Below are 23,499 nucleotides of genomic sequence, written 5' to 3' on the forward strand. Positions count from 1 at the left end.
AGCTAGAGGGGGCTCTGGAGGGACTAGAGTAGAAGCCGAGGGGGGTGAAAAAGTGTTGTTATACAGGAGTATATACGGGAGTAAAATGCTATTGCTATTTGTGAGATGGGATTCAGCCTGAGAGACTCACACACACACAGGGATGTTTGTTATTTGTTGTTTTTATTGTTTTGTTGTCTTCTGTCAGCGGGGCCCCTGCTGAGCCTCCCACACCAACCCACACAGCAGGGGCCCCGCTGAGCCTCTCAACTTCTTGGTTCTTGTCTCCGCTGAGCCTCTTGATTTTTTTATTTTATTTTTTAACTTCCTAACCTATATTTTTTTGTTTTTTTTATAAAAATATATTTTTTCTAATTCCTAACCTATTTTTTTTCTAATTTCCTAACCTATTTTTTTTCTAATTTCCTAACCTATTTTTTTGCTTTTCTAATTTCCTAACCTATTTTTTTTGTTTTTTTATAAAATATTTTTTCTAATTTCCTAACCTATTTTTTTTTGTTTTTTCTAATTTCCTAACCTATTTTTTTTCCGTTTTTTTAATTTCCTAACCTATTTTTTTTTTGCTTTTTCTAATTTCCTAACCTATTTTTTTTTTGTTTTTTCTAATTTCCTAACCTATTTTTTTTGTTTTTTCTAATTTCCTAACCTATTTTTTTTTGTTTTTCTAATTTCCTAACCTATTTTTTTTTTGTTTTTTATAAAAATATTTTTTTTCTAATTTCCTAACCTATTTTTTTTCTAATTTCCTAACCTTTTTTTTTTTCTAATTTTTTAACCTTTTTTTTTTTTTTTTTCTAATTTCCTAACCTATTTTTTTTTTTCTATAAAAATATTTTTTTTCTAATTTCCTAACCTATTTTTTTTTGTTTTTTCTAATTTCTTAAGCTATTTTTTTTAGTTTTTTCTAATTTCCTAACCTATTTTTTTTTCTTTTTTATAAAAATATTTTTTTTCTAATTTCCTAACCTATTTTTTTTTTCTAATTTCCTAACCTTTTTTTTTTTTTTCTAATTTCCTAACCCATTTTTTTTTGTTTTTGTTTTTTTTATAAAATATTTTTTTTCTAATTTCCTAACCTATTTTTTTTTTTTTTTTTTATAAAAATATTTTTTCTAATTTTTTTTTTTTTTTTTTTAATTTCCTAACCTAACCCTTTTTTTCTAATTTCCTAACCTATTTTTTTATTTTTTTTTTGGTATTTTTTCTTTTTTTTTATTTTTTTATTTCCTAACCTAACCTATTAACCTAAACCTATTTAATTATCCTCGTAGGGATGAAAGTTATTGATTCATCCTCAACGACCTAAAAAAACAAACAAAAAGGACATTATTAGTTTTGGAAAACTTGGAATGGCCATTTAACATACAGACTGACACAAAGGACAATGATACAAATGATTTTATCTGTCGCACTCCCACACTGGGAAAGGCATACGCATCGCTAAGTCGCCCGTAGATCCCTCACCCGCCGCGCCTTATCATCTATTACTGATGATAAACTAATAATAAGCCCCTCAGTAACTACTGATGCAATGCCTGCAGCCCCCCCGGAACCGCTCAGTAACCTACACACACACCCTGATCCAGCAGCTCATTTACTCACAAACATTTATATCTGTTGTTTCCTACTTACGTAGAGGACTGCTTCCCATTTAGGGCATTTTTCAGTCTAAAAAGGAGAAAAAAAACCCGTTAGTTCTTTATACAAATAAAGCAAACGGTGCCACCAAGTATGAGGCGGCTGCAACTGTTACACGTTTATCTCTACATCTCACTAGATAAATACGAAGGGAAGAGAAAAAGAAAGGGTTGGACTGATGCCGCACAGTATGGATTGAAGAATAACAGTTCAGGGACCCAGGGAGGCTTCTGGGATTTATATTAGGGAGGCACCGAATCCTTTTTAAAAGCTTCGGGCGAATACCGAACTGAAGCTGAATCCCAATTTCCATATGCAATTAAGGTAATGGAAGGGTTAAAGAGAACGGCGCACATAGGTCCTGATTCACTAAAGTGCGCTAAAATTTATCGCACGCTTTTTTGCGTTAAAAAAGACGCAAACAAATAGCGCACGATTCACCATAGTATTATCGCGTGCGTTAAGTCGCCACATTACTTACATGCGTTAATTTTCGCGCTGAGAACAAAACTAACGCATGATTCACAAACAGGCGCGCAAAATATTGCATTAGTCTGTGCGAAAATTAACACCTACTTCAGGCAGGCGATAATTATAGAAAAGTACAGTAAATAAAAATGGACTTTGCAGTGTAATTTATTGAAGTCTGTGTTTCCCCCAGAGTGACACAGCCGCCAGTTTGCAGAGAAATGGTCATCTTTAATACAGTAATTTTCCGAAAGTATTGGCGTGTATAGCTAACATGGCGTGCGTTCATTCGCACGACTATTTATATGCGGCTACAAGTGATGAAATGTTTCGCCAGGCATGGATTCGCAGCGAATTTTCGGACGTGCGGCGAATTTTTCCGATGCAAATTTTGTCATGCGTTTCGCAAAACAATCTGCCAATGGCAAAACGCATGAAAAAAATTTGCCACGCAAAAATTCACCGCACGTCCAAAAATTGACACAGGCGTCAAAAAATAATAGTCGGGGGCAACAATTTTTTTGCCCGCACAACATTTTTGCCGTTTCGTGGATCTTTCGAAAGATTTGCTAATTTATCACCAAAGAGAACCAGAACACATTCGCTCATCACTAGTGGCTACTATTTATATACACTATTTATAAGCTACTATTCATATGCGGCGACTATTCACGTGCGTTATTTAGCGCATGTACTGTCAAAAACCGCTTGAAAATAGTCATCGCGAGTTAAATAACGCATGCAATATCGCGCGTAAAATAGCGCAAGTATGCTTATAGTGAATCGTGCGAAAAGTCGCGAAAATTAAGACGCGATAAAATTTTTAACGCACGCTATAAATAGCGCACGTTTTATCGCACTTTAGTGAATCGGCCCCATAGTGCGTATTCTTGGCCATAAAGGATCCTGGGAAGCTCATTCCGGCTCATATACACATTAAACATTGTAGAAGTAGAAAAGAATAAAAGCTGCTAAAAGCTGAGAGTGCAGAGACGGGTGTAAATCTGTTATCTCACCTTCTTGCTGTAGCCGAGACGCGTGCAGAGACCCCGCACGCAGTCAAGGACACAGTCAAGGAAACTGTCGCAGAGTCTTGATGCCATTGTTGCAGACGGTCAAAACTGTTGTTATATGGAAGGAAACAGAAACACAGCAATTAGTAAGTAAAAACACAGCGAATAATGTGAGAAAAACCCCGGCAGTGATTATTGGGGGTCAGTCTGTGGGGCATTAGGTTCCCCATATATTTATACATATCCCTGTTTGTTTAATGGAAATAAATGCTTAGATATGGGGCAATGTAGAGCGCAACGTTTCATACTGAAATCTAATTCATAGGAGCGGCCTAAGTATTTAGAGTAAAAAGTATCTTTTCTAGTTAATTAAAACAAATTAGAATTGGAACAGGGAGGAGCCCATAGCAGGGACAACTTACCTCTTCTGCTCTAAAAAGCAATCTGAAGTGTTTCCCCAAGTTGTAACAGTTACGCACACACGGCTGGTATTGTGACATCAGTGTTGCCATGGAAACCCATTGTGACATCATCCTCCTTGGAGTTCAATGACTTAGTTGCAAAGGTTTTCTGATAAGAGTTGACCACATGGGGGGTCTAAAGACCTCAGTGTTGCCATGGGAACCCACTATGACATCACCTGCAGGCTTCCTTGAGCTAAATGCCCTTAGTTGCAAAACAGGGAATTTAATGGTGAAACACCCTTTAGGTGCCTGTGTAAGATGATTGGTCAGGGCCCACCTTAGCGACATTTGAACACATTGTTATGATTCCCTATAGATCTATAATAGCAAATGTATTTCCCCCCCAATCTCGCCTTAAATGGCCTTCAGACTTAGTTTCCATGAGTATCAAGAGAACAAATAGACATTCTGTGCAAAGCTAATCCTAACTGCCCCCAGGTTGCCCCCCCAGTCACTGCTTCATTTCTCCCTAATGGGGGAGGAGCTGAAATTCCAAAACAAAAAGCAAAATCGGTAAACAAAACACAAAATATAAAAAACAAAGACCAACTGCAATTTGTGTGGGAATGTCACTTACAAACAGCAATGGGCCCAGTTGCCCCTGTATATACCAGCAGGTCCCTGCTATTACTGGCAGTAACTGTCTCGCCATGGAACCCAATTACACCTGCTGCCATTCTCACAGTATTAACCCCAGGGTGCCCAAACTCTTCACAGTTGGCCACTAGGGGACTGCAGTTTTGGGTTTGAAAATGTTGGGCGGAGCCACCAACAGTCAATCAGATAAACCCCATTACATTTCATTGGTTTAAATTTAAAATGATGCCATTCTCATACTATTTATGCCAACGTCGCCAAACTTTTCTCAGTTGGTTACGGGGTGATTTTAACTCAGGGTTAGAAAACTGGCCCCCCCCAGGCCTGTACTGGGTTTCAGGTACAGAGAGGCCCAAACAGCCCCCCCAGCCCAATAAATAGTGACTGTCTGTGGCACCTTACAGCCCCCCTGGCATTCCCAGTACCCAGAGGCACAAACAGCCCCCCCAGCCCAATAAATAGTGACTGTCTGTGGCACCTTACAGCCCCCCTGGCATTCCCAGTACCCAGAGGCACAAACAGCCACCCCCCAGCCCAATAAATAGTGACTGTCTGTGGCATCTTACAGCCCCCCTGGCATTCCCAGTACCCAGAGGCACAAACAGCCCCCCCAGCCCAATAAATAGTGACTGTCTGTGGCACCTTACAGCCCCCCTGGCATTCCCAGTACCCAGAGGCACAAACAGCCCCCCCCAGCCCAATAAATAGTGACTGTCTATGGCACCTTACAGCAGCGTCCTGGCATTCCCAGTACCCAGAGGCACAAACAGCCCCCCCCAGCCCAATAAATAGTGACTGTCTATGGCACCTTACAGCCCCCCTGGCATTCCCAGTACCCAGAGGCACAAGCAGCCCCCCCCAGCCCAATAAATAGTGACTGTCTGTGGCACCTTACAGCCCCCCTGGCATTCCCAGTACCCAGAGGAACAAACAGCCCCCCCAGCCTAATAAATAGTGACTGTCTGTGGCACCTTACAGCCCCCCTGGCATTCCCAGTACCCAGAGGCACAAACAGCCCCCCAGCCTAATAAATAGTGACTGTCTATGGCACCTTACAGCCCCCCTGGCATTCCCAGTACCCAGATGCACAAACAGCCCCCCAGCCCAATAAATAGTGACTGTCTGTGGCACCTTACAGCCCCCCTGGCATTCCCAGTACCCAGAGGCACAAACAGCCCCCCCCAGCCCAATAAATAGTGACTGTCTATGGCACCTTACAGCAGCCCCCTGGCATTCCCAGTACCCAGAGGCACAAACAGCCACCCCCCAGCCCAATAAATAGTGACTGTCTATGACACCTTACAGCCCCCCTGGCATTCCCAGTACCCAGAGGCACAAACAGCACCCCCAGCCCAATAAATAGTGACTGTCTATGGCACCTTACAGCCCCGCTGGCATTCCCAGTACCCAGAGGAACAAACAGCCCCCCCAGCCTAATAAATAGTGACTGTCTATGGCACCTTACAGCAGCCCCCTGGCATTCCCAGTACCCAGAGGCACAAACAGCCCCCCCCAGCCCAATAAATAGTGACTGTCTATGACACCTTACAGCCCCCCTGGCATTCCCAGTACCCAGAGGCACAAGCAGCCCCCCCCAGCCCAATAAATAGTGACTGTCTGTGGCACCTTACAGCCCCCCTGGCATTCCCAGTACCCAGAGGAACAAACAGCCCCCCCAGCCTAATAAATAGTGACTGTCTGTGGCACCTTACAGCCCCCCTGGCATTCCCAGTACCCAGAGGCACAAACAGCCCCCCAGCCTAATAAATAGTGACTGTCTATGGCACCTTACAGCCCCCCTGGCATTCCCAGTACCCAGATGCACAAACAGCCCCCCAGCCCAATAAATAGTGACTGTCTGTGGCACCTTACAGCCCCCCTGGCATTCCCAGTACCCAGAGGCACAAAAAGCCCCCCCCAGCCCAATAAATAGTGACTGTCTGTGGCACCTTACAGCCCCCCTGGCATTCCCAGTACCCAGAGGCACAAACAGCCCCCCCAGCCCAATAAATAGTGACTGTCTATGGCACCTTACAGCCCCGCTGGCATTCCCAGTACCCAGAGGAACAAACAGCCCCCCCAGCCTAATAAATAGTGACTGTCTGTGGCACTTTACAGCCCCCCTGGCATTCCCAGTACCCAGAGGCACAAACAGCCCCCCAGCCTAATAAATAGTGACTGTCTATGGCACCTTACAGCCCCCCTGGCATTTGCCAGATTGCCATTCCGGGCATAGGCACACCCACTAATCGCCAATCACAATTCAACTTTTAGTCAAAAAATGACTTTCAGTGGAATGGAAATGGAAACTGCTGCCATTCTGACACTATTAAAACCAGGGTTCCCAAACTTTGCACAGTTCCTGACTCGGGACAAGGACAGGGAGTCGAACCCCAGTCCCTGTTCCCTCTGAGCTGTTGCATCGCACTCAGCACGTTGGCACCGAGGCCGCGGGCACATGGGAAACACGGAAATGTTGTTACTGTGCATATTTAGTGCCCCAGCCTTTGCCCCATAATTCAAACCTCCCAACATTTAAAAAGCAGAAAGAGGGACAAAAACATCTGCCACGTGTAGCGTGGTCAAAAATGTTCAGGCCACACCCACTTTATGGCCACGCCCCAAACAAAAAGCCCATTTTACAAAACTACACCTGAAAAGCATAAGATGCACAAAGTGCGCCAGAAGACGGACACGGTGGCCCCAATCAGTTTATGGCATATTGTGGCCTTCATATTGTGGGTTTCATTACGCACTGTGGCAGCTCCGTATCATGGCAGACTCAGAAAGGACAAATAAATCAGGAGATATAACGCACGACACCATGGTTGCCATTGGCAGGTAAAACGCCAGCTGAGCCAGGGGCAGTATTACAGATTTAGTAGTAGTAGTCCTGTAATTCCCCCTGGTTCTGCTGCTGGCCCACCGACTTACACCACTGATTTGCCCCTATCCCTGCTCTCAGCTGAGCCCCCATTCACTAGACCCGTTTAGTTCAGCTCTATTTCCACTACAATATTGGGGATTTTTGTTGGTGCCGTTGCAAAGACAAAACTAATAAATACCTACTAACATTTGAAAAATAAATAAATAAATGACCCCGCCCACTTTGTAGCCACACTCCCCAAATGCCTTGCCCAGGAAATAAAAGTTCATCCCATCTTTGCTTGGTTGGAATATCAGCTTTTTTATTGTACATTAGTATAATTACAATGAGCAGTATATCAGTGCATTATTATATTTAATCATGGGCAATTATCCTCACTTTATATTACCAATACGTTCAGTAATAATAGTTATAAATATAATTCTTCCCCAAACAACTCACTAAAGTTGGCCCCATTATATGGCACCACACCCCCCCCCCCCCACTATACAGTTTGCAGCAGTATTTCACAGAATGGCGCTATCTGGGTGCTGATAGGAGTAAATCTGCCCGTGATTTGGGGATAATTCTGGTGCGAGACCTTATTGGCTCATGGGAAACAGAACATAATGTGAAAGTGATAAGAGGTGATAACGGGAGATCTCAGTTTAGTGAATAGAGTAGGCTCTGATGTTATTTCTGCCGCAGTATCGCCCCCTATAGCATGGAACGTCTACAGCTGCCAATACCGCTCCTTTATTTAGGATACTGGAGGGCACTCCGGGCTAAGATATTCTTGCCCTTTAGAAACAATCAAAAAGAATAAGTATATAGAATATATGAAATATCCAGGTGCTAGGGTTTCAACAATGCCCCCATTAGAGGATTATATATCCCAATAAAACCCCAAACAAACCCTGCACACCAGAAAACACTTTCCCAGGGAGGTATTATAGTAAAAAAAACATTTTTATTTATTTATGCAGCCAAAATATTGCATCTTAAACAGAACAATATCCATCAATAAACAATACATACCCCCCAGTGAAAAAACCGAACAAAAGGATATGAAGGCAGATACTCTGGATGAGAGAATCCCCCAACGTTTCCGCTCAAACGCCTTTATCAAGGGAGCTCTAGAGTCCATAGTGTAGTACAAACCCTGTATGGCGCCAAAAAATTACCGCACAAGCGCGCTTTCTCCTCTGCTCGAGTACCGTGACGTCACTTCCGCATACATCACTTCCGCTATCATTCTATTTGCTTCCGCGATGTTGCGCCCTATACACTGCATATACACGTATTTTTGCACATGCATGTGTATATGCGTAATCGCGCAAGCGGAATAATGCACGCAATATATATGCGTAAAAACGCACGCACCCTACGCGTAAACACATATATATATGAAAGTGTTGCTTAGCAACCAATTTACTTAACTCGGACCTTTTTTATAAGTGCATTATACTTCCAAAGCAGTATGTTCACGCATACGTATATAATAAGCATATATAAACATTCTCTATAGTAAGCCTTCATTTCATAATAGAACAAGTGATCATGTGACTAAAGTGCTCAAGTGCCATATAAATAAATAAATACAGCAAAATATGGCCTCATACCAAAACATCAAATAGAATGTTTGCGGAAGTGATGTATGCGGAAGTGACGTCACGGTACTCGAGCAGAGGAGAACGCGCGCTTGTGTGGTAATTTTTTGGCGCTATACAGGGTTTGTACTACACTATGGACACTAGAGCTCCCTTGATAAAGGCGTTTGAGCGGAAACGTTGGGGGATTCTCTCATCCAGAGTATCTGCCTTCATATCCTTTTGTTCAGTTTTTTCACTGGGGGGGTATGTATTGTTTATTGATGGATATTGTACTGTTTAAGATGCAATACTGCTCCATTAGACAGATATCTGCCCGTGTATGGGCCCCCCCGATGGGCCTTCCCCCCCCCATTAACCAGATCTCGATTGGGTAGTTTTGATTGTTCTGTTGGATCAGGGGCTGCATTGGCCAGTTGATGTGGCCCCCTAACCGGCGGCGCCTATACCCCGTAGGTGGGCATATCGGGAGAAGATGCGCTTGCTTGGCGGCCTTGCCAAATGAGCGGATGGTACAGTGTATGGGCACCTTTACAGGTAATAAAGGTTCAGCTACAGCAAGTAATCTTATATGTTTATTTACAATCTGCCTTTACAGGAGAATTTGATGAAGTGGAGACAAGGTTATTACTGCCAGGCAAACACTGTGTCAGGGGAAACCTTGTGTGTACATAGCACTGACACTGAGGGGCAGATTCATCCACGTGTGAGATTAGTTTTTAATACATAAGAACTCACCCATGTTCTATTCATTCCTATGGGATTTTTTTAGAAGTTTATTTATCAATGAGTGAAAGTCAGAGCTCATTATTTAAATTTGCTTCTAAAATTCCCATAGAACGGATAGAAACTGGGTGAAACTGGGTTTTCTGCAGTGAATTCCGCCTGCCTTTACATTAAGTCTGCTGTTTCTCTTTCCACCCCTGAATATTACCCCCACGTGACACCCAGACATGTTCCCGTCACCATCACCTGGCCGCTATAAATTCTGGGAGCGGGGAGGCGCTGGGCAGTGAGAGGTAAGGATGGGTGCTGGGGAGAATGGCACTGAGCTGGGCACCGAACTGCAGCCATTGGCCAATGGAGATTCCACCCACGATGCCCCAGCCGGACAGGCAACTGAAGGGAGCAACAGGGATCTGGAGACACAGGTACAGTATGGGGGGGTTGGAACTGACAGCTGGGGGAGATATTACAGTATGGGGGGGTGGGAACTAACAGCTGGGGGGGAGATTACAGTATGGGGGGTCGGAACTGACAGCTGGGGGAGATATTACAGTATGGGGGGGTCGGAACTGACAGCTGGGGGAGATATTACAGTATGGGGGGGTCGGAACTGACAGCTAAGGGAAGATATTACAGTATGGGGGGTCGGAACTGACAGCTGAGGGGAGATATTACAGTATGGAGGGGTCAGAACTGACAGCTGGGGGACATATTACAGTATGGGGGGGTCGGAACTGACAGCTAAGGGAAGATATTACAGTATGGGGGGTCGGAACTGACAGCTGGGGGAGATATTACAGTATGGAGGGGTCGGAACTGACAGCTGGGGGAGATATTACAGTATGGGGGGGTCGGAACTGACAGCTAAGGGGAGATATTAGGGGGAGCCTACTTTCTGTTCCAAACCCATGAAACTAGAGATATGCCCCCGGTACCCCCAGCAGTGCTTCCCCCATAGCTGCTTATCACTCTGTATAGGAATGAGTCCTACCCCTCCTGCCCCACTCCCTGCAACTCCCTGCTGGCTGAGTGAGGTACAGCTGGGCATGGGGTACTTACATAGAGATATAATACACATCTGTAGGAAGTATTGCCCTAACCTGCTTTTCTGAATGTACGATGGAGAATGAGGCTGATCTATGTAGAGCAGCCATTTTGGTGAGTGACGTTGTTAATAATACGGCCCCTTTCCCAGGCAGCATTATGGGTGATCCAATATGGCACCTTGGACTCGCCCAACTCCTTGAAACCGTTGAAAAAACTCGTTCGAGTTGCTCTTCTTACTTATCTCTTGACTGCCCTCTGCCTGTTGATGTGCTGCAGTGCAGCTGCAATTACTGGTATCTATTTGCTTCTCTAGTGGGATCTTCTCGATGCCCTTGTGGGCCTAATACCCCTCTCCCAGGTACAACTTAATGGGCCTAATACCCCCCCAGGTACAACCTCATGGGCTTAATACCCCCCAGGTACAATCTCATGGGCTTAATACCCCCCCCAGGTACAATCTCATGGGCCTAATACCCCCCCAGGTACAATCTCATGGGCCTAATACCCCCCAGGTACAATCTCATGGGCCTAATACCCCCCCAGGTACAACCTCATGGGCCTAATACCCCCCCAGGTACAACCTCATAGGCCTAATACCCCCCCCAGGTACAATCTCATGGGCCTAATACCCCCCCAGGTACAATCTCATGGGCCTAATACCCCCCCAGGTACAATCTCATGGGCCTAATACCCCCCCAGGTACAATCTCATGGGCCTAATACCCCCCCAGGTACAACCTCGTGGGCCTAATACCCCCCCAGGTACAACATCGTGGGCCTAATACCCCCCAGGTACAACATCGTGGGCCTAATACCCCCCCAGGTACAACCTTATGGGCCTAATACCCCCCCAGGTACAACCTCATAGGCCTAATACCCCACCCCCAGGTATGACCTCATGGGCCTCATACCCCCCCAGGTACAACCTCATAGGCCTAATACCCCACCCCCAGGTACAACCTCATAGGCCTAATACCCCCCCCCCCCCCCAGGTACGACCTCATGGGCCTAATACTCCTCTCAAGTACAACCTCATGGGCCTAATAACCCCCCCCCCCAGGTATGACCTTGTCACTGACTGGTGCAGGGAATGATTTTACAGAACTACAACTCCCAGCATACTTATCTATCTGCTGCCAGCTAGGAGGGGTTCATGGGAATTGTTGCCCAAAGCAGCTGCTGGAAATTCTCCCTGTTGTGGAACCACTGATCCAAACACCTTCCATATGCCACATGGCTCTTATTCGCAGGGGCCGATTAGAATGACTGGCCCTGGATCATAAAAACTGACAAACTGCATTTACCGGGGGCCACAATGCTCCTCCCACTGTCAGCTGCTTATTGTTGGGCAGTTTTGCTGTGTGCCCACCGGCACTAAGGAGCACAATGTTCTGGCAATCTTGTTTGCTCTGTGCCAACTGTGCCACAGTCCTGAGCAGTGGCATAACTAGATGTTACTGGGCCCCCCCACAGCAAAGTCGTTTTAGGGCCTCCTTAAATGTCAAGAGGTTGGCCGGTTTTACCAACATTTATTCAAATTGTTCCTTAATTAGGACCTGATGGGGCCCCCTGTACCTTCTGGGCCCCCCTATAGTTAGTCCCCTGGCCCTGAGCCCAGCTAGCCAAAGCCGCCCCACATAGGGCCACATCATCCTATTGAGCAGAACAGGGCGTAGCTGAATATAAGGGGAGAGTCACTTACCCAGCTTGGGTACATAGAGGGGCTTCTCTACTGGTTCCAGCTCTGCCCCCCACATTCTCCCAGTCTGTCTGTGCCCAGCAGTAGAAAAACATCATTATAATCCTGTCCGGATGGGACATTTCTCTTGTATTTATCCGTCAGACTCCTCAGTGCTGGGCTTGTAAATAAACAGGAAACATTAGAAACAAAAGTGTAACTTGCACAGACAGGGCTTGTTTTTCCAGGGTGTATAATTGACAGCAATGTGGGAAGGAACAGATTTAGGGTGAAGACACACAGAGCTACTTAGTAGCAGCTACTTTTTCACGGCTACTAAACGCCAGAAAATCCCCTGCCATAGACAGTACTGAGAATTCCCTCTGCTAAACACACGTAGAGACATTTATCAATAAATGATCAGCATTGTCTGTTTTAGTAGCTGCTACTAGTAGCTCCGTGTGTATTTATATTAAGGCTGTGTCTGCATTCCTATTTGCTGGGGCGCAGGGGCCGGGCTGCTTTCTTCCAATCAGGTGATTCCATGCCAGCCTCACTTTAAGGCAGTGTTGCGCAGTAAGGTTTCTGTCCCTCCCTGAGGCAAATCAGACATGGCTGCACATTATCCCCTTACTCTGGATCAGGCAGACACTGGGTTACAGTTATTTGAGCTTTGTTTATAGCAATTGCCATTCCCAGGTAACTTGTCGTTTGTATATAACGTCTGTATTACATTTTACCTAAAAACTCCATTTATGTATGTGAAATTGCTGTACTTCCTGGTTACCTCACAGGGCACTTCCCCCCTCGCTCATTCATTCACTGTACGTACTTCCTGGTTACATCACAGGGCACTTCCCCCCTCGCTCATTCATTAGCCGTTAGTACTTCCTGGTTACCTCACAGGGCACTTCCCCTCTCCCTCATTCATTAGCTGTAGGTACTTCCTGGTTACCTCACAGGGCACTTCCCCCCTCGCTCATTCATTAGCCGTTAGTACTTCCTGGTTACCTCACAGGGCACTTCCCCTCTCCCTCATTCATTAGCTGTAGGTACTTCCTGGTTACATCACAGGGCACTTCCCCCCTCGCTCATTCATTAGCCGTTAGTACTTCCTGGTTACCTCACAGGGCACTTCCCCTCTCCCTCATTCATTAGCTGTAGGTACTTCCTGGTTACCTCACAGGGCACTTCCCCTCTCCCTCATTCATTAGCTGTAGGTACTTCCTGGTTACCTCACAGGGCACTTCCCCTCTCCCTCATTCATTAGCTGTAGGTACTTCCTGGTTACCTCACAGGGCACTTCCCCTCTCCCTCATTCATTAGCTGTAGGTACTTCCTGGTTACCTCACAGGGCACTTCCCCCCTCCCTCATTCATTCACTGTACGTACTTCCTGGTTACCTCACAGGGCACTTCCCCTCTCTCTCATTCATTCACTGTACGTACTTCCTGGTTACCTCACAGGGCACTTCCCCCCTCGCTCATTCATTCTCTGTAACTACTTCCTGGTTACCTCACAGGGCACTTCCCCCCTCGCTCATTCATTAGCCGTTAGTACTTCCTGGTTACCTCACAGGGCACTTCCCCTCTCCCTCATTCATTAGCTGTAGGTACTTCCTGGTTACCTCACAGGGCACTTCCCCCCTCGCTCATTCATTCACTGTAGTACTTCCTGGTTACCTCACAGAACACTTCCCCCCTCGCTCATTCATTCTCTGTAACTACTTCCTGGTTACCTCACAGGGCACTTCCCCCCTCGCTCATTCATTCTCTGTAACTACTTCCTGTTTACCTCACAGGGCACTTCCCCCCTCGCTCATTCATTAGCCGTTAGTTCACAGGGCACAATGTGATGTATTGTTTATGCCATCATTTCTCTGCTTTTTTTCTTTTCTTTTATTGGGCTGGGGGGGGCGGTTTGTGCCTCTGGGTACTGGGAATGCCAGGGGGGCTGTAAGGTGCCACAGACAGTCACTATTTATTGGGCTGGGGGGGGGTTGTTTGTGCCTCTGGGTACTGGGAATGCCAGGGGGGCAGTAAGGTGCCACAGACAGTCACTATTTATTGGGCTGGGGGGGGGGCTGTTTGTGCCTCTGGGTACTGGGAATGCCAGGGGGGCTGTAAGGTGCCACAGACAGTCACTATTTATTGGGCTGGGGGAGCTGTTTGTACCTCTGGGTACTGGGAATGCCAGGGGGGCTGTAAGGTGCCACACACAGTCACTATTTATTGGGCTGGGGGGGGGGCTGTTTGTGCCTCTGGGTACTGGGAATGCCAGGGGGGCTGTAAGGTGCCACAGACAGTCACTATTAATTGGGCTGGGGGGGGCTAATTGTGCCTCTGGGTACTGGGAATGCCAGGGGGGCTGTAAGGTGCCACAGACAGTCACTATTTATTGGGCTGGGGGGGCTGTTTGTGCCTCTGGATACTGGGAATGCCCGGGGGGCTGTAAGGTGCCACAGACAGTCACTATTTATAGGGCTGGGGGGGCTGTTTGTGCCTCTGGATACTGGGAATGCCCGGGGGGCTGTAAGGTGCCACAGACAGTCACTATTTATTGGGCTGGGGGGGGGGCTGATTGTGCCTCTGGGTACTGGGAATGCCCGGGGGGCTGTAAGGTGCCACAGACAGTCATTATTTATTGGGCTGGAGGGGCTGTTTGTGCCTCTGGATACTGGGAATGCCCGGGGGGCTGTAAGGTGCCACAGACAGTCACTATTTATTGGGCTGGGGGGGCTGAATGTGCCTCTGGGTACTGGGAATGCCAGGGGGGCTGTAAGGTGCCACAGACAGTCACTATTTATTGGGCTAGGGGGGCTGTTTGTGCCTCTGGGTACTGGCAATGCCAGGGGGGCTGTAAGGTGCCACAGACAGTCACTATTAATTGGGCTGGGGGGGCTGTTTGTTCCTCTGGGTACTGGGAATGCCTGGGGGGCTGTAAAGTGCCACAGACAGTCACTATTTATTGGGCTGGGGGGGGCTGTTTGTGCCTCTGGGTATTGGGAATGCCAGGGGGGCTGTAAGGTGCCACAGACAGTCACTATTTATTGGGCTGGGGGGGCTGTTTGTGCCTCTGGGTACTGGGAATGCCAGGGGGGCTGTAAAGTGCCACAGACAGTCACTATTTATTGGGCTGGGGGGGCTGTTTGTGCCTCTGGGTACTGGGAATGCCAGGGGGCTGTAAAGTGCCACAGACACTCACTATTTATTGGGCTGGGGGGGGCTGTTTGTGCCTCTGGGTATTGGGAATGCCAGGGGGGCTGTAAGGTGCCACAGACAGTCATCATTTATTGGGCTGGGGGGGCTGTTTGTGCCTCTGGGTACTGGAAATGCCAGGGGGGCTGTAAGGTGCCACAGACAGTCACTATTTATTGGGCTGGGGGGGGGCTGTTCGTGCCTCTGGGTACTGGGAATGCCAGGGGGGCTGTAAGGTGCCACAGACAGTCACTATTTATTGGGCTGGGGGGGGGGCTGTTTGTGTCTCTGGGTACTGGGAATGCCAGGGGGACTGTAAGGTGCCACAGACAGTCACTATTTATTGGGCTGGGGGGGCTGTTTGTGCCTCTGGGTACTGGGAATGCCAGGGGGGCTGTAAGGTGCCACAGACAGTCACTATTTATTGGGCTGAGGGGGCTGTTTGTGAATCTGGGTACTGGGAATGCCAGGGGGGCTGTAAGGTGCCACAGACAGTCACTATTTATTGGGCTGGGGGGGGGGCTGTTTGTGCCTCTTGGTACTGGGAATGCCAGGGGGGCTGTAAGGTGCCACAGACAGTCACTATTTATTGGGCTGGGGGGGCTGTTTGTGCCTCTGGGTACTGGGAATGCCAGGGGGGCTGTAAGGTGCCACAGACAGTCACTATTTATTGGGCTGGGGGGGGCTGTGTGTGCCTCTGGGTACTGGGAATGCCAGGGGGGCTGTAAGGTGCCACAGACAGTCACTATTTATTGGGCTGGGGGGGCTGTTTGTGCCTCTGGGTACTGGGAATGCCAGGGGGGCTGTAAGGTGCCACAGACAGTCACTATTTATTGGGCTGGGGGGGGCTGTTTGTGCCTCTGGGTACTGGGAATGCCAGGGGGGCTGTAAGGTGCCACAGACAGTCACTATTTATTGGGCTGGGGGGGCTGTTTGTGCCTCTGGGTACTGGGAATGCCAGGGGGGCTGTAAGGTGCCACAGACAGTCACTATTTATTGGGCTGGGGGGGCTGTTTGTGCCTCTGGGTACTGGAAATGCCAGGGGGGCTGTAAGGTGCCACAGACAGTCACTATTTATTGGGCTGGGGGGGCTGTTTGTGCCTCTGGGTACTGGGAATGCCAGGGGGGCTGTAAGGTGCCACAGACAGTCACTATTTATTGGGCTGGTGGGGGGCTGTTTGTGCCTCTGGGTACTGGAAATGCCAGGGGGGCTGTAAGGTGCCACAGACAGTCCACTATTTATTGGGCTGGGGGGGCTGTTTGTGGCCTCTGGGTACTGGGAAATGCCAGGGGGGCTGTAAGTGCCACAGACAGTCCACTATTTATTGGGCTGGGGGGGGGCTGTTTGTGCCTCTGGGTACTGGGATGCCAGGGGGGCTGTAAGGTTGCCACAGACAGTCCACTATTTATTGGGCTGGGGGGGGCTGTTTGTGCCTCTGGGTACTGGGAATGCCAGGGGGGCTGTAAAAGTGCCAAGCAGACAGTCACTATCTTATTGGGCTGGGGGGGGCTGTTTTGTGCTCTGGGTACTGGGGAATGCCAGGGGGGCTGTAAAGTGCCACAGAACAGTCCTATTTATTGGGCTGGGGGGGGCTGTTTGTGCCTCTGGGTACTGGGAATGCCAAAAGGGGGCTGTCAAGTGGCAAAACAGACCGTCACTATTTATTGGCTGGGGGGGGCTGTTTTGTGCCTCTGGGTACTGGAAATGCCAGGGGGCGCTGTAAGTTGCGCCAAGAACAGTCATTATTTATTGGTCTGGGGGGGCTGGTTTGTGGCCTGCTGGGTAACTGGGAATGCCAGGGGGATGTAAACACGGTGGCCAGAGACAGTCACTATTTATTGGGCTGGGGGGCTGTTTGTTGCCTCCTGGGTACTGGGAATGCCAGGGGGCTGTAAGGTGCCACAGACAGTCACTATTTATTGGGCTGGGGGGGCTGTTTTGCCTCTGGGTACTGGGAATGCCAGGGGGGCTGTAAGGTGCCACAGACAGTCACTATTTATTGGGCTGGGGGGGCTGTTTGTGCCTCTGGGTACTGGGAATGCCAGGGGGGCTGTAAGGTGCCACAGACAGTCACTATTTATTGGGCTGGGGGGGCTGTTTGTGCCTCTGGGTACTGGGAATGCCAGGGGGGCTGTAAGGTGCCACAGACAGTCACTATTTATTGGGCTGGGGGGCTGTTTGTGCCTCTGGGTACTGGGAATGCCAGGGGGGCTGTAAGGTGCCACAGACAGTCACTATTTATTGGGCTGGGGGGGCTGTTTGTGCCTCTGGGTACTGGGAATGCCAGGGGGGCTGTAAGGTGCCACAGACAGTCACTATTTATTGGGCTGGGGGGGCTGTTTGGGCCTCTCTGTACCTGAAACCCAGTACAGGCCTGGGGGGGGGCCAGTTTTCTAACCCTGAGTTAAAATCACCCAGTAACCAACTGAGAAAAGTTTGGGGACGTTGGCGTAAATAGTATGAGAATGGCATCATTTTAAATTTAAACCAATGAAATGTAATGGGGTTTATCTGATTGACTGTTGGTGGCTCCGCCCAACTTTTTCAAACCCAAAACTGCAGTCCCCTAGTGGCCAACTGTGAAGAGTTTGGGCACCCTGGGGTTAATACTGTGAGAATGGCAGCAGGTGTAATTGGGTTCCATGGCGAGACAGTTACTGCCAGTAATAGCAGGGACCTGCTGGTATATACAGGGGCAACTGGGCCCATTGCTGTTTGTAAGTGACATTCCCACACAAATTGCAGTTGGTCTTTGTTTTTTATATTTTGTGTTTTGTTTACCGATTTTGCTTTTTGTTTTGGAATTTCAGCCCCCCCCCATTAGGGAGAAATGAAGCAGTGACTGGGGGGGCAACCTGGGGGCAGTTAGGATTAGCTTTGCACAGAATGTCTATTTGTTCTCTTGATACTCATGGAAACTAAGTCTGAAGGCCATTTAAGGCGAGATTGGGGGGGAAATACATTTGCTATTATAGATCTATAGGGAATCATAACAATGTGTTCAAATGTCGCTAAGGTGGGCCCTGACCAATCATCTTACACAGGCACCTAAAGGGTGTTTCACCATTAAATTCCCTGTTTTGCAACTAAGGGCATTTAGCTCAAGGAAGCCTGCAGGTGATGTCATAGTGGGTTCCCATGGCAACACTGAGGTCTTTAGACCCCCCATGTGGTCAACTCTTATTGCAAAACCTTTGCAACTAAGTCATTGAACTCCAAGGAGGATGATGTCACAATGGGTTTCCATGGCAACACTGATGTCACAATACCAGCCGTGTGTGCGTAACTGTTACAACTTGGGGAAACACTTCAGATTGCTTTTTAGAGCAGAAGAGGTAAGTTGTCCCTGCTATGGGCTCCTCCCTGTTACAATTCTAATTTGTTTTAATTAACTAGAAAAGATACTTTTTACTCTAAATACTTAGGCCGCTCCTATGAATTAGATTTCAGTATGAAACGTTGCGCTCTACATTGCCCCATATCTAAGCATTTATTTCCATTAAACAAACAGGGATATGTATAAATATATGGGGAACCTAATGCCCCACAGACTGACCCCCAATAATCACTGCCGGGGTTTTTCTCCCATTATTCGCTGTGTTTTTACTTACTAATTGCTGTGTTTCTGTTTCCTTCCATATAACAACAGTTTTGACCGTCTGCAACAATGGCATCAAGACTCTGCGACAGTTTCCTTGACTGTGTCCTTGACTGCGTGCGGGGTCTCTGCACGCGTCTCGGCTACAGCAAGAAGGTGAGATAACAGATTTACCCCCGTCTCTGCACTCTCAGCTTTTAGCAGCTTTTATTCTTTTCTACTTCTACAATGTTTAATGTGTATATGAGCCGGAATGAGCTTCCCAGGATCCTTTATGGCCAAGAATACGCACTATGGGGCCGATTCACTAAAGTGCGATAAAACGTGCGTTATTTATAGCGTGCGATAAAATTTTTATCGCGTCTTAATTTTTGCGAATTTTCGCACGATTCACTATAAGCATACTTGCGCTATTTTACGCGCGATATTGCATGCGTTATTTAACTCGCGATGACTATTTTCAAGCGGTATTTGGCAGTACATGCGCTAAATAACGCACGTGAATAGTCGCCGCATATGAATAGTAGCTTATAAATAGTGTATATAAATAGTAGCCACTAGTGATGAGCGAATGTGTTCTGGTTCTCTTTGGTGAAAAATTAGCAAATCTTTCGAAAGATCCACGAAACGGCAAAAATGTTGTGCGGGCAAAAAAATTGTTGCCCCCGACTATTATTTTTTGACACCTAATTATCGCCTGCCTGAAGTAGGTGTTAATTTTCGCACAGCCTAATGCGATATTTTGCGCGCCTTACTGTTTGTGAATCATGCGATCGTATTCTTTTCAGAGCAAAAATTAACGCATGCAATGTGGCGACTTAATGCACGCGATAATACTATGGTGAATCGCACGCTATTTTTTGCGTCTTTTTTAACGCAAAAAAGCGTGCGATAAATTTTGGCGCACTTTAGTGAATCAGGCCCTATGTGCGCCGTTCTCTTTAACCCTTCCGTTACCTTAATTTCATATGGAAATTGGGATTCAGGTTCAGTTCGGTATTCGCCCGAAGCTTTTAAAAAGGATTCGGTGCCTCCCTAATATAAATCCCAGAAGCCTCCCTGGGTCCCTGAACTGTTATTCTTCAATCCATACTGTGCGGCATCAGTCCAACCCTTTCTTTTTCTCTTCCCTTCGTATTTATCTAGTGAGATGTAGAGATAAACGTGTAACAGTTGCAGCCGCCTCATACTTGGTGGCACCGTTTGCTTTATTTGTATAAAAAACTAACTGTTTTTTTTTCCTTTTTAGACTGAAAAAGAAAAATATCCTAAATGGGAAAAAGTCTACGTAAGTAGGAAACAACAGATATAAATGTTTGTGAGTAAATGAGCTGCTGGATCAGGGTGTGTGTGTAGGTTACTGAGCGGTTCCGGGGGGGCTGCAGGCATTGCATCAGTAGTTACTGAGGGGCTTATTATTAGTTTATCATCAGTAATAGATGATAAGGCGCGGCGGGTGAGGGATCTACGGGCGACTTAGCGATGCGTATGCCTTTCCCAGTGTGGGAGTGCGACAGATAAAATCATTTGTATCATTGTCCTTTGTGTCAGTCTGTATGTTAAACGGCCATTCCAAGGTTTCCAAAACTAATAATGTCCTTTTTGTTTGTTTTTTTAGATCTTTGAGGATGAATCAAGTGTTTTTATCCCTACTTATTGCGTTGAGCTTTAATAGGTTAGGTTAGGAAATTACAAAAAAAAAAAAAAATAGGCTAGATTAGGAAATTAGAAAAAAAAAAAAAAAATAGGTTAGGAAATTAGAAAAAAAAAAAGATTAGGAAGAAAAACAGAAAAAAACAAAAAATAGGTTAGAAAATTAGAAAAATATTTTTATAAAAAAAAAAAAAAAAATAGGTTAGGAAATTAGAAAAACAAAAAAAAATAGGTTAGGAAATTAGAAAAAAAATATTTTTATAAAAAAAAAAAAAAAATAGGTTAGGAAATTAGAAAAAAAAAATAGGTTAGGAAATTAGAAAAAAAATATTTTTATAAAAAAACAAAAAACAAAAAAAAAATAGGTTAGGAAATTAGAAAAAAATTTTTTATAAAAAAAAAAAAAACAAAAAAAAATAGGTTAGGAAATTAGAAAAAATTATTTTTGTAAAAAAAAATATAGGTTAGGAAGTTAAAAAAAAAAAAAAAAATCAAGAGGTTAAGAAATTAGAAGAAAACAAAAAAAAAATAGGTTAGGAAATTAGAAAAAAAATATTTTTATAAAAAAAAAACAAAAAAAAAATAGGTTAGGAAATTAGAAAAAAAAATAGGTTAGGAAATTAGAAAAAAATATTTTTATAAAAAAAACAAAAAAAAATAGGTTAGGAAATTAGAAAAAAAATATTTTTATAAAAAAAAACAAAAAAAATAGGTTAGGAAATTAGAAAAAAATATTTTATTAAAAAAAAAAACAAAAAAATAGGTTAGGAAATTAGAAAATAAATATTTTTATAAGAGGCTCAGCGGAGACAAGAACCAAAACAAAAGAAGAACCAAGAAATTGAGAGGCTCAGCGGGGCCCCTGCTGTGTGGGTTGGTGTGGGAGGCTCAGCAGGGGCCCCGCTGACAGAAGACAACAAAATAGGTTAGGAAATTAGAAAAAAAATATTTTTATAAAAACAAAAAAAAGGTTAGGAAATTAGAAAAAAAATTAAAAAAAACAAAAAAAAATAGGTTAGGAAATTAGAAAAAAAATATTTTTATAAAAAAACAAAAAAAAATAGGTTAGGAAGTTAAAAAATAAAAAAATCAAGAGGCTCAGCGGAGACAAGAACCAAGAAGTTGAGAGGCTCAGCGGGGCCCCTGCTGTGTGGGTTGGTGTGGGAGGCTCAGCAGGGGCCCCGCTGACAGAAGACAACAAAACAATAAAAACAACAAATAACAAACATCCCTGTGTGTGTGTGAGTCTCTCAGGCTGAATCCCATCTCACAAATAGCAATAGCATTTTACTCCCGTATATACTCCAGTATAACAACACTTTTTCACCCCCTCGGCTTCTACTCTAGTCCCTCCAGAGCCCCTCTAACTGCCCCATTCCCGCTCCTGCTGCCCCCGCCAACCCCGGACCCCTCAGGTACCTGCGGCTGTTAGTGCGCTCTTCTGCGCCCGCACTAGCTCCTCCCTCGCGCCGCGCTAAAAAGCCTTGTGTGGGAAAGTGCTTTATGATACATTCATATCACCAAAAGTGGATGGGGTAGGCCATACCCCCCAACTGTCCCGCTTTCCACGGAACTGTCCCGGTTTTAATAGCGCATCCCGCTGTCCCGGATAGTTCAATGAATGTACCACATTTCCATAATAGATCTGTCTATGGGGCAATTGGGGCACTGTCTATGGGGTCAATTGGGGGAACTTTCAATTGGGGGTACTGTTTATGTGGGCACTTTCTATAGGGGTACTGACTATGGGGCAATTGGGGGCACTGTGTATGGGGGGCACTGTGTATGGGGGTACTGTCTATGGGGGCAATTGGGGCACTGTGTATGGGGGGGTTGGGTCTATAGGGGCACTGTGTATGGGGGGTACTGTCTATGGGGGCAATTGGGGGCACTGTAAATGGGGGGCAAAACTGGTACATAGTTATAACTGACTGCCTTCTCTCTATATTTGTATTTTATACGTAGGAGTTGCTATATTGTACAGTATGAGGGTATAGCACATTAGTGTCTGATCCCACCATTTCAACTATATAAAAGGAGTATTTTTAAAAAAATAAATAAATGGGGTGTGGTAATTGGGGCGGGGCCACAAAGGTGGGCGTGGTCAAAAATTGTCCGTCTTCATTTTTCAAACGTTGGGAGGTATGGGGTAGGCATAAATACAACTCACGGGGCCCGGCAGCAGCTAAAATATGTCGGGGGGGGGGCGAGAGAGAAACTGTATTTGCAGGGGGTAGAACTGCTGAAGCGCTATGGGAGTGTCAGTACAGAAATGCAATACATTTCAGCAAACAGAGTTTATCGCTTTGAATGAAGTCACTTAATGATAAAGGGGGATTCTTACATATAAAAGCTGACCCCATGCAGTGCTGGAGACATGCTGAGCTTTCCCTGATTTCCAACAGCCCCCCCCCCCCCAGCCTTTATATTTCAATGGGAAATGGCGGCTCTGCAGTCTCGGCACGTTTCCACCCTACACCCTCCCCAGAACATTCTCGGCCCAAAAGCACCGGCTCTGTCCTAAATTTACATTCAAAATCTGGGCTTTTGCAGAAAGGACTTTTTAGCGATGCGGCCCCCCTGGACCCCCTCAGGCGCTGTAAAGGTAAGTGCCGGGGGGCATCGGAGGGGCCGCCTTGGGGGGCACATACTACACATGGGGGGGCCCGGCGGGGATCAGGTCTGGGCCAGCAGGACCCACCAGGTTTATTCCCAGACCCCGGACAGACTCGGTGTGGCACATACATTCTGTGTGACATTAGTGCCCATAAAATGCCCCGAGGCCGCCCCTGTGGGTGTACCCCCCTCTGCGCATGCACGAATGCGCCCCCCAGTGCGCATGCGCAAACGCGCTTTTTTAAACTCCCATAGGGAGCAGTGGGAGCAAAATTTTAACATTTTCTTGCGGCGGGGCGGCATGCCGCCCCTAAACTTCTGCCGCCCT

At 46.3% G+C, this 23,499-nt stretch overlaps 2 long non-coding RNA genes across 2 annotated transcripts in view; one reads left to right on the forward strand and one right to left on the reverse strand.

Annotated features, from left to right (window-relative positions):
* The window catches only part of LOC100486765, a 32,163-nt gene extending 10,138 nt beyond the window's left edge, over positions 1 to 22,025 (reverse strand). Inside the window, exon 1 of the long non-coding RNA XR_004222868.1 lies at positions 21,975 to 22,025. This is a non-coding gene — a long non-coding RNA (uncharacterized LOC100486765). The remainder of the gene's footprint in view (positions 1 to 21,974) is intronic.
* On the forward strand, positions 18,122 to 20,612 carry LOC116411118. Its single transcript, XR_004222871.1, has 2 exons — positions 18,122 to 19,058; positions 20,152 to 20,612. It is a non-coding gene; the product is annotated as an uncharacterized LOC116411118 (long non-coding RNA).
* Positions 22,026 to 23,499: the final 1,474 nt, after the last annotated feature.

Source organism: Xenopus tropicalis, chromosome 5 (genome assembly GCF_000004195.4).
Source record: "Xenopus tropicalis strain Nigerian chromosome 5, UCB_Xtro_10.0, whole genome shotgun sequence".
Classification (NCBI taxonomy): Eukaryota; Metazoa; Chordata; class Amphibia; order Anura; family Pipidae; genus Xenopus; species Xenopus tropicalis.